A 14275-nucleotide genomic window follows, 5' to 3' on the forward strand; every position below is an offset into this window, starting at 1 on the left:
GTGTTTCACCTGATGGATGGCATGGATTCCCTTCACGTTAACTCATTTCCCATATTAGAGAAAGTAACGCAGAGAGGTACCTAGAGCTAAGCACACAGGGAGCGACTTAGCTGCGACGTGACTCTAGGACCCACTTCGATGCATTCATTGTATATCCATTCCGTCCATCTGTTTTGAAAACTTATTTTAAGCTGCAATACCAAAAATGAGGCAAATATAAATTTCAGGTGGACCACACTACAAGAAAGTGTGCTTATAGACAATTAAAAACCTTTTTATGTGCTATAAAAGTTTTGGATCAAGATGAGATTTATTATTTTCCTTTCATCCAGGTCTGTTTGACATTATCAACAGGTTGGATGGTCAACAAACACTGCGGTGGACTATAGGAACTTTTCAATGATGGGCATTCAATAATCACTATTTCCTATGGTGTGGTCCACCTAAAATTTGTATCTTCTTCATTTTTGGGACCACATTATAAACTAAGCTAGCAAAACATATGAACCGCGTGGATATACGATGAATGCATGAGGTGGGCTCTATAATTAAAAGGGTTCCAAAGTGAAACAAATAGGCTTTAGCATGGCCATGGCTGTCAACGGGCCGAGCCTGGGTTTGGTCTTGGCCCAGATTATGAACTGTTTCTGGCCGGGCCGTCAGGTTTAGCCTACTCAAAATTCTGATTTTGCAGGCCCGAGCCCGGCACATTGACACCCTGCATGGCACGTTTGGAATTTTGTAAGTGGCTGCGCATCGAGTATTACATCTGCTAGAGTATCAAATGACTTTCTTTTCTACCTGCTAATCAGGTCCAGACGATTTGTGTATCGTGATGTGACAACATACATGAAGGAGAGAAAGAGAGAGAAAGAGACGCAATGCCGTTGATTTGATTGGTTCTTATCTTTTACCTAAGACATGTGGGTAATTTGGAAAAGGTCAAAAGAGTAGAAATCGGAGAAGGATAATGCCTTCCTTTTTTAGTTATTATTTTATATTGTTATGTTAGGTACAAATACATGGATTATGTCGCTAATCTCCATCATTATCTTATAGTTGTTACTACTAAATCAGGCACGTGACACCCGGTCTTTCAACAAACAAACAAAAAAACTGTCCACATGCATCCTGTCAAGCATTACTAAGAAGGTTGGTAGCAAAATAGAGGCCCATCTAACCATCATGTTGGCTAGATGGCTGTCCATCTTTTCTCTAAAATGTCGCCATTGAATGATTGAATAGGATTGGTTTTTGTGGCATCCCATCATCGTTGTTAGTTTCAACGTAATGCATGGATTGGATGGTTTATATAGAATATGCATGGTAAACCCCACCACAGAAGATAATGGATAACCATCCAAAAATCTCCTAGTCCATCGGGTGCCCATGTGATGGCTGGATTGGACTCGGATTCAGTAGTCAGCCCTGCACTGATGCCGGTGCTCCTCAATGCTCGTGAGCTCCACTATAATGTATATGTTTTAGGGCGTGTGTGGGCGGTGGGATTAGAAGGGATTAGGTGGGATGGGATTCAAAAAAATATAATTATTACCCAGGGATTGTCCCTGTTGCCATGGAATAATATTAATTTCATGCTTTGCTAGTAATACAGTGGTACATTGAATGGATATACCCACCATCATTTGAAATTACTAAGAATAACACACGTGTTATATCGGAACTGTTCATTTATTTTGTAACCTCATTTTATGGCATGGGCCTAAAAATGAGGTAGATCCCAAACTTATGTGGCCCCAAAGAAATTTTCAACGGGTAAGTATTCAATCCCCGTTGCTTTCTATGGTGGGGTCCACTTGAGCTTTAGATTTACCTATTTTTTAGCCCATGCTCTAAAATAATCTCAAAAAATGGGTGGCCGGTGTGCATATAGTCCACACATTATAGTGGGACCTACACAACTTGCTAACATTGAGTGAAATTGGCACGGGCCAATACAATTCCATCTAATCTAATTCCCACCTAATTCCATTCTTCCCATCATGAGTGGAATTGGCACAGGACCATATGAATCCCTTCCCACCTAATCCCTTCTAATCCCACTGCCCAAACACGTCCATCCATCCATCCATCCATTTTTCCAGCTCATTTCAGATCACGAGCCCAAAAATGATATAGATCTAAGTCTCGGGTGGACCACACTACATGAAACAATAGTGATTAAACGACCATCAAAACTTTATAGGGTCCACTGTAACGTTTATTTACCATCCAACCTATTGATTAAATCATCGAAACCTAGATGAAGGTAAAATACAAATATTAATTTGATCCAAAGCTATTGTGCCCCAAGAAGTTATTTTTACTGGTGGGTGTTCAATCACCACTCCTTTGGTGTGGTTCACCGGAGATTTGGATCTGTCTCAGTTTTGGGCTCATGCTGGAAAAATGAGCGGACGGAATGGATAAAATACATGATACAACATGGTGGCTCCCACAGAGCTTTTCCAGGACTGACCAGCACCCACGTTGGTACTGGAGGGGCCACTACCAAATCTGAGTCCGGTTTGATCGGCATCTTTCTTCGGTGTCCAAACTTTTACAGTGGGCTGGCCAGGATAGACGGGTTGGATAGCCCCACACAATGAACTTATATGATTTTGAACTCAGATTATACTGAAAGTTTTCATTTTATACAATTGGAGTTGATGCTTCAGTGATCCAGACCATTGGATTGTTAGGCCCCACCAACTCAATAAGATAATCCTAAATTTGTATTTAAATAAGCATTAAAAAGTACTTATTCAAACAACAGTCCACAATCAAATGAAGAAGGGCCCAAGATTGGTGGTCGATATCGTCTAGTCTTAGCTAGGATCCATCCAAGGTGGGACCCAAGAAACGAATAGGACCCATTAACTCAATAAGATAATTCTAAACTTGTGTTGAATAAATAGGCATTGAAAAGTTAATCAAAAAACAGTCAGTCCACAATCAACTGAAGAAGGATTCAAGATTGGTGATTGGTATCATCTAGCCTTAGCAATGATCCATCCGAGGTGGGCCCCAGGAAACCCATAGTCCGAATCAATGAACCATGGACCCCACTTGTTTAAATTAAATACCGTCTGAGGGTCATATATTTCCAATTTCTTAGTTTTCCATGTCTCTATCATTAGCTATTTATCAACACAAACGTGTGATTTCTCACCATACTTCACCGTCCACATTTATTTCTAATTGTTCAGTGTCTAATCACTAAGCTACTGGCATGAGAGAGGTTACTAGAATACATCCTGATGTACTGTGACTCTAGCGGTTGGATTTGAATTTTTTTCAACCACGTAAGCGCTATTTGTGTGATAAGGCTTTAGATGGGAGATGCCCGAAGAGAATCTCCAATTTAATATTTCAAGCCTTTGATTATAATAAGATTATGTTGACCATTCATTTTTAAAGAAAAAGAGCTAAATTATCAAAGGCTCAAATAATTTAATTGGGAGCTTCTATTTTCTATCCATCATAAAAAGTGAAACCTATCACATAAACAGTACAGACTATTGGAACTTTTTCGATGCCATTAATTGAATATCTCTTATCGACCCAACATGTTGTTGGAATCTCTGATTATATTTCCGTCCACTTTCTACGCTATGCATTCTATCTCTCTAATTATTAAGAAAGATTATATTTCTCTTCATATATATATATTAGAATAATAGATTTCATTTTCCTTGTATTTTTTCATTTTTGGATAGATATAATTAAGAAGAGATCAATATGTAATTGATGCTAAAATTTCTTTTCATGGCCATCCTCTTATGTCAGTACTTTCTCAATGAAAGCATACAAGCAATCATCCAATATTGTAATTCTTGATTTTCTATTTTTCAATTTTGTCTTAATATTAGAGCCTTTGATCTGGAGCTTTTCATCATCCATGGTATCCATTCCCTCATAATCACCTTCTCAAAATCCGACAAGACCCTGTTGGCGTGAGTTGTCGTGAAATCAATCAATGAGTTGTCAATTAAGAGAAAATCAAAAAGATTATATTCGTGATTGTACAGCTCATTGATTGATTGTACAATATCTATGTATAGCCAAGAATAGGATTGCTAATCTCCCTATATATTTATACAATATCTCTGTAAAGAAAGTATAAAAGAAATACGATAATAGAAAATTTGACATGGTATCAAAGCCAGTCGATTTCTGGCTCTTAGTTTACGTCTAACCCTTGTTCATAGCCTTCTTCCACCACCACCTTCACATATAGGAGACACTGAAACCCCGACGAAGTCCGGTGACTCCTCCATTAAACATAATACGCTCCTCTCTGAAATATTCACCACAAAAATGGCTGAAGCTCTGTCCAAAGCTCAGGCCCCGACCGTGCTTTCTGAACCTGCGGCTGTCCCGATCGGCATCAAGTTGGATGGTTCTAATTATGCTTTATGGTCCCAAGTTGTCAAGATGTACATCTCCGGCAAAGACAAGTTGGGCTACATCAATGGCGAGTTACCTCCGCCATCTCCGACCGATCTGTCCTTCCGCAAATGGCGTACTGACAATGCCATTGTCAAAGGATGGCTGATTAACTCCATGGATCCGGCGTTAATCGGCAATTTCATTCAATTTCCCACAGCCAAAATGGTTTGGGATTCAGTTGCTATCACCTATTTTGATGGTGGCGATATCTCTCAAGTCTATGATCTTCAGCGGCGCATCTCATATCTCCGCCAAGCAGGTGGCTCCCTGGAAAAATACTACACCAATTTGCAAGGCCTCTGGCATGAGATTGATTTTCGACGTCCCAATTCGATGGAACGCCCTACCAATATTGAACGTTATAATAATCTTCTCCACGAAGATCGGGTCTATGTATTCTTGGATCTATGTATTCTTTGATGGTCTTGATGACAGGTTGGACAATATTCACAGCGACGTGTTGCAAATGCACCCGTTTCCCACCGTGGAGCAAGCATATGCCCATGTCCACAGGGAGGCTCTTCGTCAGGTGGTGATAAACACTAGCAATCATGAACCACCTCCAAGGACGGTGCTTGCTTCGAAAGGCCTAAAGTTTGGACTGTCTGGATCGACTTCTCAGCATACTAGGAAATCTTCCTCTAAAGCTCGTACCTCATCCGATAGTCTTACATGCTCTCATTGTAGAAATATGAAGCATACACGTGAAAACTGCTTCCAGTTGCATGGGTACCCCGATTGGTGGCACGAGCTTCAAGCCAGAAAAAAATGAGACGGTACGACTGAAGGCGCGGGAAAGGCTGTTGTGGCAACAACTGAACCTTATCTCTCTCTCATCCTGCCCACTGCCTCACCTAAATCAGACTTCTCTCTTACGGATTGAGGTAACATTTGTCATGCCTTGCTTAGTCGTCATCATAATGTGGACAGTAGTGATTGGCTCCTCGACTCTGGGGCCACAGATCATATGACGTTTGGTCTCACAGATTTCTCTCATCACTCACTTCCAAGGCGCACCAGCATTGCGAATGCTAATGGAGTGACCTCACCTATCACAGGAGCCGGATCTGTAACCCTATCACTCTCTCTTCATTTACCCAACACTCTGCTTGTTCCCTCTTTATCTCACAAACTATTATCTGTTAGTCAAGTTACTACAGATCTAAATTGTATGGTGCTAATGTTTTTCAATTTTTGTCTTATTCAGGATATTCTCACCAAGGAGATAATTGGGCGTGGTACTAAGAGGGGTGATTATACTACATGGAATATTTCAGTTTGGGTCGTGCACATCACATATCTTCTACACTTGGTTCTAAGGCTCGACAGATTTGGATGTGGCATCGTCGTTTGGGACATCCGTCATTTGGGTATTTAACCCATTTATTTCCTAATTTATTCTCTAATGTGGAGACTTCTGAATTTCACTGTGATATTTATATTTTAGCCAAAAGTCATCATGTTATTTATCCATTAAATATGAATAAAAGTGATACACCTTTTGCTTTAATTCATTCTGATGTATGGGGACCCTCTCCTTTATCTACTATATCTGGTGTACGGTGGTTTGTGATATTTGTTGATGATTGTACCTAGATGACCTGGCTATATTTGATGAAACATAAGGATGAAGTATTTCATACCTTTCAGTCATTTCATGTTATAGTTCAGACCCAGTTTTCCGCTCATATTCGGATTCTCCGCTTTAACAATGATGGTGAATATGTTAATCACCACTTTCATTCCTATTTTCAACAACATGGTCTTATTCACGAGACCTCATGTCCTCAGACTCCTTAGTAAATGGAGTCGCTGAACGAAAGAATCGGCATATTCTTGAGACTGCCCGGGCTCTCCTTCTAGGCACTCATGTTCCCACACGACATTGGCCCGATACTATTACCACTGCCATACATTTAATCAATCGTCTTCCTTCTAAAATATTAAATTTTAAGACCCTATTACATCTCTATCAGCCTTGGTCTCTCTACCTACGGCCCTAATGCTCCCTCCTCACATATTTGGGTGTGCGGCATATGTGCACCTCCCTAAGAACCAGCGCACTAAACTTGACTCATGTGCCTTTTGGTGCGTCTTCTTGGGCTATGCTACGCATCAAAAAGGCTACCGCTACTATGATCCTACTACCAAGCGTACTTATGTGACTATGGATGTCACCTTTCTGAAATCTGAACCGTTCTATCCTTCTTCGGCATCCACTTCTTCTCTTCAGGGGGATACACTAGATGAAGAGTTGAATTGGCTGAGCTTTGACTGGCTTGAAGATCGGAATGACACACCAATGATTGGCAAGAAATCGATAAATACATCTTCAGGGCCTTCGGCAACTAAGCTCACATCATCAGAAGAAGAACCCGAATCCCCCCATCTCTCAGTGCCTGCAGACCCATCTCCTGAGAATATTCCTAAGGTAAGCAATTTCACTACATCCTTATTTATGAATAATATAGATACGTCTGCTGGATATACCTTACCTTTCAGGCATAACCATGGCAAGCCACCAAATAAATACTCTCCAGACATTGAAGAAAGAAAGTCGAGGTATCCAATTGTCAACTATGTTTCCACCGAAAAGCTACCTAAACCTCTCAAGACATTCTCACACGAGCTGTCCGCATGTCATATTCCCACTACAGTTCAGGAAGCTTTAGCTGATCCCAAGTGGACACAGGCAATAGAGGAAGAAATGGGAGCACTACTAAAGAATCAAACATGGACCTTGGTTCCATTGCCCAAAGGAAAAAGACAGTCCGGTGCAAATGGGTCTTCTCTGTTAAACACAAGGCAGATGGATCTATAGAACGATACAAGACAAGGCTAGTCGCAAAGGAATACACTTAGACATATGGCGTAGATTATCAAGAAACTTTTTCGCCGGTAGCCAAGTTAAATGCAATCAAGGTCCTGTTATCTCTCGCAGCCAACTTGGACTGGCCATTACACCAATTTGATATAAAGAACGCATTTCTCCATGGTAATCTTGAAGAGAGAGTTTACATGAATACTCCTCCAGGCTACACAGCATCTTCAAAAGCTGAAGTTGTGTGCAAATTGCAGCGAGCACTGTATGGATTAAAATAATCTCCTTGAGCATGGTTTGGGAGGTTCATCTGGCAATGAAGAAATATGGCTTCCACCAAAATAATTTAGATCATACATTATTTCTAAAGCACCAACGGGGCAAGGTAACAGCTTTAATTGTATATGTCGATAATATGATTATCACAGGGGATGATAAGGAGGAAATCACTAAGCTTCAGAAACAATTGGTGACCGAGTTCGAGATGAAAAATCTAGGAGGACTCAAATATTTCCTGGGAATAGAGGTTGCTAGATCAAGGCGAGGTATATTTCTTTCTCAGCGAAAATATATATTAGACTTACTATGTGAGGTTGGAATGTTAGATTGTAAGCCACCAGACACTCCAATCATTCAGAACTACAAGCTCAGAGAATATCCAAGCCAAATACCAACAGACAAAGGAAGGTACTAGAAATTAGTTGGTAAACTTATTTACCTCTCCCATACGTGTCCAAATATTGCCTACGCAGTGAGTGTAGTAAGTCAATTCATGCATCAACCTAGTAAGGATCATATGGAGGCGGTGATCCGGATTTTATGATACTTAAAATCCTCTTCGTGAAAAGGGCTTATGTTTTCGAAAAATAACCATCTCAGAGTTAATGATTATACAGATGCAGATTGGGCGGAAAATACCACAGACAGAAGATCCACCTCAGGATACTTCATGTTTGTTGGAGGGAATCTTGTTACATGGAGAAGTAAGAAGCAAAAAGTGGTGGCATTATCAAGTGCTGAAGCAGAGTTCCGTGGAATGGCTAAAGGACTTTATGAACTCCTGTGGCTCAAAAGACTTCTAACTAAAATTGGATTTGCTCCTACATCCGAGATGAGCTTCTTTTGTGATAACAAGGCAGCTATCGCCATTGCTCACAATCCGATCCAACATGATCATGCCAAACACGTGGAGGTTAACAGATACTTTATCAAAGAGAATCTCAAAGCTAAAATAATTCGATTTCCATTCGTGAAGTCCAAAGACCAACTGGCAAATATTCTTACAAAGGCCATATATATCAAGCAAGGATTTCTACAACTCACTAAACAAGTTGCGCATTGAAGATTTGGATGCTTTCACTTGAGGGGGAGTGTTGGCGTGAGTTGTCAAATCAATTAATGAGTTGTCAACAAATCAATCAATGAGTTGTCGACAAATCAATCAATGAGTTGTTAATTAAGAGAAAATCAGAAAGATTATATTCATGATTGTACAACTCATTGATTGATTGTACAATATCTATGTATAGCCAAGAATAGGGTTGTTAATCTCCCTATATATTTGTACAATATCTCTGTAAAGAAAGTATGAAAGAAATACGATAATAGAAAATTTGACAAACCCCTTGTTGCCGCAACCCACTCCCATGCATGCTTTACATCCTACCCAATTGATGCTCACAATCCCGCTATGAATGATCACTACCACCGGAACCCAGTGGCTCCACCACAACCCAACACCACCTTACCCTCTCTTCATTATTAAGAAAAAGCCACCGAAAACACCTCCAGCATCTCTCACTAATGAATTTGATCATTGTTACGATCTTCTAACCCCATCCCAACACCACCATATTTTATGTCTACCACCATCTTCATTGCACCTTCACCTGCAAAAACCTATTACCCTCACCATCTTCAACACCATCTCACTGAAATCCTCTATGCACAAGTCTTGAAACCCTTTAACAGAATCCTCTCTTTTATAACTGAATCGCAACCACATCCTGCTAGCTTTTAAAGTAGTTACACCTACCGTTTCACTTGAACATTTGAGAAAACCAAATCCATCATTGGTTGGTGCCCCTAGTTTCACCACTGCTGCATGTTAATGCCTCAGTTTGCCAATGACGTGAGTTAGGGAGTCTTGAGTCATTTGAGCCCTCATTAAAAGACGAAGACAAAGACAAATGAAGACTCGAAGACTTGCATCATTAAGGCTTGAAGACACAGGTAAATTGAGGTGCATTGGTGAAACAAGCCTTAAACCTCTTTAGTTCCAAAATAACCTACATCTAAATGATACTATATAATAGAAAAATATTCATTTTGTCATCACAAGCCTCAAAAATACATTTGAACTCTTTAACAAGCTTTTAAACATTTTTCCAGGAATTGTTGGTTCGACCGAGACCATTTTTAGTCTGATCAAAAAAGATCAAAAGTGTCCAGTAACTAGATCAGCAAATTCTAGACATTTTCGATACGAATCAGTCCGACTAAACTGACCTACCCTACCATTTTCGGTCGAACCGGCCCTGCTTTAGTTAAACTTAAAATGACCCTATTCTGATCATTTTGGTCAAACTAGCCCTGCCTTGTCATTTTTAGTCGAACCAAACCTACTTAGGTCCGACCGAATACTAACTGTTATAAATCCGTTAGAGCCTTTTTCCTATAAAATGGGCACTCGGTCCTTAGCATAAGAGATGAATTTTTTATATTTTTGAAGCCTATATCCATTCTAATATTTTTTCAATTCATCTAGGCTCGCATTCTTTAAACGCTAGACACTAATTTTATAGATAAATCTCTCATCTATCACCCTCTAGAATGCTCATTTAGGTGAATCACCTCTTAAAACCAACTATACCATTAGTTGTAGGAGATTCAACCAACTCATCTTTCCCATTACCTTGATACTTCATATGTACATCTTTAAGAAAGTCGATTGTTTGAAGCAAAAAAAAAAAAAAAAATCAACATCAAAGTTTGGGGAGCAAAAGAGAAACTAATTCAAGTGTGAAGAAACATCTCTACAAATGCGTTATCAACGAGGCTTATCCAACTAGTAAGAGTTTAAGCTTTGAGTCCATATAATTTGCAATTCAAACTCAAATAGGTTCTTGTGTAGGACCATCTTCAACGAGAGTGTACATAAGATTAGTTCTTGTGTAAGACTAATCGAAGGTTATTAGTTAGCTTATAGAAAACTCTTGAAGTTTACAAGGAAGCCACCAACACGGGTGCTTATGTGTAGGTTCTTTTATAGAACCACATATGTTATCAGTAAGCCTGTAGAAAATATTTTAATTTTCCGACAGAGCCACCAACATGGGTGTATGTGTATTCCACCAACATGGGTGTGTATGTGTAGGTTCTTATGTAGAACCGTCATCAACAAGGGTGTGTATGTGTAGGTTTATAGTGAACCTATTGAAAACTATTGAAAAGGTTTTTGGTGAACATATGAAAAACTAATTGAGATAGCGAAATTCGATACACTCAAGTTTGAGTGCGTCCGCCAATAGTTGAGTAGGTATTTAACCGAACCACTATATATCATTCTATTTTTTATTGTTTATGTGGATGCAATACTATTTATGCTTATGATTAGATTTGATTAATTCATATGAATACATGATTAGATTGTATGCTAAGAGTTTAATTGAACATATACACACAATTGATATTGCTATATCTCATCATAGACTAATTACACAATTAGTTGTGTCTTGTTTAGTTTATGATCTCAAACCGCCTTAATTGTATTAATTACCAAATAATTTTAAGTGGTCCTATTTACCCCTCAGGACAGCCATAATTCTAAGGTCCATAAGTTTCCGTGTGACATGTTATCGTGTTATATAATCCACATAATTTTAATTAGTATTAGAATTGGTTGTTCTTCAAGGACTAATGGTCTAACGTAAGATCTACAAGAGACTTAGAATAATATCTAATAATGAGAGGATTTCCTTCACACGACCATCATACTTTGACGGATCCAACTATGCCTATTGGAAGGCAAAGAAATAGATATTTTTTTAAATCCCTTAGCCCTATGGTTTGGGAGATAATAAACCAAGGTTGGCATATGCTAGTGGAGTAAACCATAATTGACAATATCACATTACCACTCCTAAAGATAAATTCAAAAAGAGTGTTAATTAGATAGCTAGATATGATTGTGATGCCAAAGCCCTCAACACTATTTACTGTTTATTTTCTTATATGAATTTAAAAGAATGAGACATTTTAAAAATTACTCACGAAGGAACAAGCACAATTAAGTATTCTAAGATTCGACTCTTAACTATACAATTCAAGACTATTAAAATGAAAGAGCATAAGTCTTTCATGGAGTTCTAATCTAGATTGAACGATATTTGCAATTCCATGTAGGATTTAGGAGAACAAGGTCTGTAGGCCTATATATATAGAAAAATTCTTAAGTCCCTTCCAGATAAATTTACATCTAAAATAACCTCAATAAAAGAATATAGAAATATTGATAATATGAAAGTAGAAGAACCTGTAGGTTCGTTATGTACATTTGAAATACACTTTAGAGAAATATATCATTTAAGAAGAAACACACTGTTATAAAACTTTACGCATGTACAAAAAAAAATGAATCGGAAGAAGACAGTAGTGATAATAATGAAGATGATGAAAAAATGACAAAAATCACTTTTTTTTAAAAAAATTATGGAATTCTTCAAAAGGAATAGAGGGAAGAATTGTGACACAAAGGGTAAATCAGTTGAACCCAAACGAATAAGAAAATCTTCTAAAAAGTCGAAACATGTCCGATGTTACTATTGTGAGGGTTATGGTCAATTGCCTCCGAATGTACTAGCAAGCCAAAATTAAAATGAAAGGTTATGGTAGCAACATGGGATGATTTTGAGGAATCTGAATCAGATTGTAAGGATTCTCATAGTGATGAAGACCTTGGATCTCTTAGAGTTTTAATGTCTTTTATCACTACTTCTCTCCCTAGAGACTTGGGATAAAATTTCGACCATAATACCTTGAAAAAATAAAAAGAAACATCCTCTAAACAAAAAGATGAAGAAGAAGGAAATGTTCATCCCATCATAACCATGATTTACTTCCATCACATGGTCCACATTGATCACTATCCATTGTTGCTCCCGTGATCTGCAAGTGCTTCCTTTCCTATTTCATGGCCACTTTATCTAGTATGTCATCTTTTTCACATTTTTTCCTTTACAACTTTGTTACATTTTTCTCTCCCATCACTTGGATCATTGATAATAGATCATGTACTCATATAACAACCAATCTATCTCTTTTTACAAACTCTACACAAACTTTTAATGCTAAACTTGTCATATTACCAACTAGAGATATCACTCGGCCCATCACTCACATTGACTCGATCTCTTTATCTCAAAATTTAGTTCTAGATGATATTCTGTGTTTCAAATTTTTATTTTAATCTCTTGTTTGTTAGTCAGCTCATAAAAAGTTTAAAATATGTTATCATATTTTATTTTTTGTATTTTTAGGATCTGTCCTCGAGAAAGCTGCTTAGAGTAAGTGAAGTATGAGACAGGCTCTAATTCCAAAGGAAATCTACTCTCAAAGAGGCTGGATATCATCAACCCTTCATAAATTATTCTCTTTTCAATAATTCCAATGGCGTTTCCTTGACTATGGTCATTGTTTATGATGATATTATTCTCACCGCGAATAATCAATTGTTATCACTACCTTGAAAGAATTTCTCCATACCAAGTTCTGCAATACATATCTTAATCTACTGAAATTTTTTTTTAGGCACTAAGGAGACCCATTCTCTAACAAAATTTTCTTAAGTCAACGTAAATATATATACTCTCGACATTCTCAATAATAGTAGTCATCTTATAGCTTGACCTACTACTTTTTCTTTGAAACAAAATTTGTATTTAAATGATGAGACAGAGTGCTCTTCTTAAGGATCGCACTATGTATCAACAATTTGTTAGTCTCATCTACTTAATCAACATAAGACCCGACAATATTCTTAGTCAATTCATACACCAACCTCGCTAACCTCATAATGATGTTGTTAACTTTGATTGGATCAATTATCCTAAAACCCGGTACTCAACTATGAATTATTTTATGATAATTGGGCAAAATCCTATCTCTTAAAAAATAAATTAATTAAAAAAACAGACCATTATTTCACGATCATCTACTAAAGCTAAGTATCATGTCATGGCTAATGTAACTTGTAAACTTAGTTGGCTCAAAACTCTACTCCAAAATCTTGGCATTCCCCTTAACGAACATATGTGACTTTACTATGATAATCACATTGTCGTCAATTTCATTTTTTATCAACGTACCAAATATATAAAGATTGATTGTCACCTTATCCGCGAAAAAATATTTTTAAAAGTTCTTCACACTTCTTACATGCTTATTAATCAATAACTTGCAAATATTTTTGTCAAAGCTCATGGTCATGATCATTTTCATCTTCAACTTTATAAGTGTTAACAAATCTTCATGCACTCACTTGGAGAAGAGTATTAGGAAAGATAATATTTCTCCTATGATATATTTTATTCTCACTATATTTTTTTACTTTTTTTATTAGATTTTATTAAGATTGGATTGGCTTGTAATTAATTTTAAATTTTGTTTTCCCTGTGTAAATATGGTAATATTCTCAATGAAAAAATATAGGCAATTATCCAATATTACAATTCTTGTTTGTCTCAATTCAAGCTTTATCACTAATTAACCTAACATGGCAATTTTTTATGTTATGAACAAGCTAAATTGGACGTCACCTATGCAATTGTAGTTAATAAGCATAACTGTACTCACCTAACCTTAAATAAGAATTTGGATTGAAATAAGGCTAAAATAACCCATATTGGAATTTTCTTTATTCTCCTGGAACTAAGCAGTCTCGAACCTAAGGATATATTTTAGATCATCGCTCTCGAAGTAAAAAAAATCTAATATGCATTATAT

Source organism: Magnolia sinica, chromosome 2, assembly GCF_029962835.1.
Source record: "Magnolia sinica isolate HGM2019 chromosome 2, MsV1, whole genome shotgun sequence".
Classification (NCBI taxonomy): Eukaryota; Viridiplantae; Streptophyta; class Magnoliopsida; order Magnoliales; family Magnoliaceae; genus Magnolia; species Magnolia sinica.